The sequence below is a fragment of the Ranitomeya imitator genome, chromosome 3, assembly GCF_032444005.1.
Source record: "Ranitomeya imitator isolate aRanImi1 chromosome 3, aRanImi1.pri, whole genome shotgun sequence".
NCBI lineage: Eukaryota > Metazoa > Chordata > Amphibia > Anura > Dendrobatidae > Ranitomeya > Ranitomeya imitator.
The window spans coordinates 41080183-41080850 of record NC_091284.1 but is presented as its reverse complement, the minus strand read 5'-3'; positions in this window follow the sequence as shown (position 1 = coordinate 41080850).

The window sequence follows — 668 nt, the reverse complement described above, 5'->3', positions numbered from 1 at the left end:
TCAGTAGTTGACAGGAATATTCGGAGTTAATAGTTGGGACTTGCCCAGGTGGAGGAGCTAAAAGTTGGCACAACAGAGAGTTTCCTGCTAGAATATCAGGTAGGACCAAGAATGCAGCAGTAGAAGACTTTAGGTCTGACTAAGAAGCAGAACCGCAAGAGAGACAGAGCGGATTTACTATCCGAGCGGATAGTAAAATCCTACAGAGAAGGAATACATACATGCTAGCCACCTTAGGGAGAGACCCAAGTTGGGCTAAATGTAGCGGGACGAAAGAGACCGAAAAGCCCTCTACTTAAAGGAAATACATAGTGGATGCTTTCCTGAAACGGAAAGTACTTGCAAGCAGCATAATACAAAGAATAGCAGGTTTACCCAGAATCCTTTGCAGTAGGCTGAGCTATGCAAATCATCTCTTTCCACCCCAGTCTAATCCACAGCGCTTGGAACCGCCAAGCGTGCAATGCTGCGGATTAGTTTCTAAATTTACACAGCCAACCAATTCCTACCTGTGGACACGTGTTTCGGGCTTTAGGCTGGGGTGGAAATAGATGATTTGCATAGCTCCGCCTACTGCAAAGGATTCTGGGTAAACCTGCTATTCTTTGTATTATGCTGCTTGCAAGTACTTTCCGTTTCAGAAAAGCATCCACTATACAGAGAAGGGA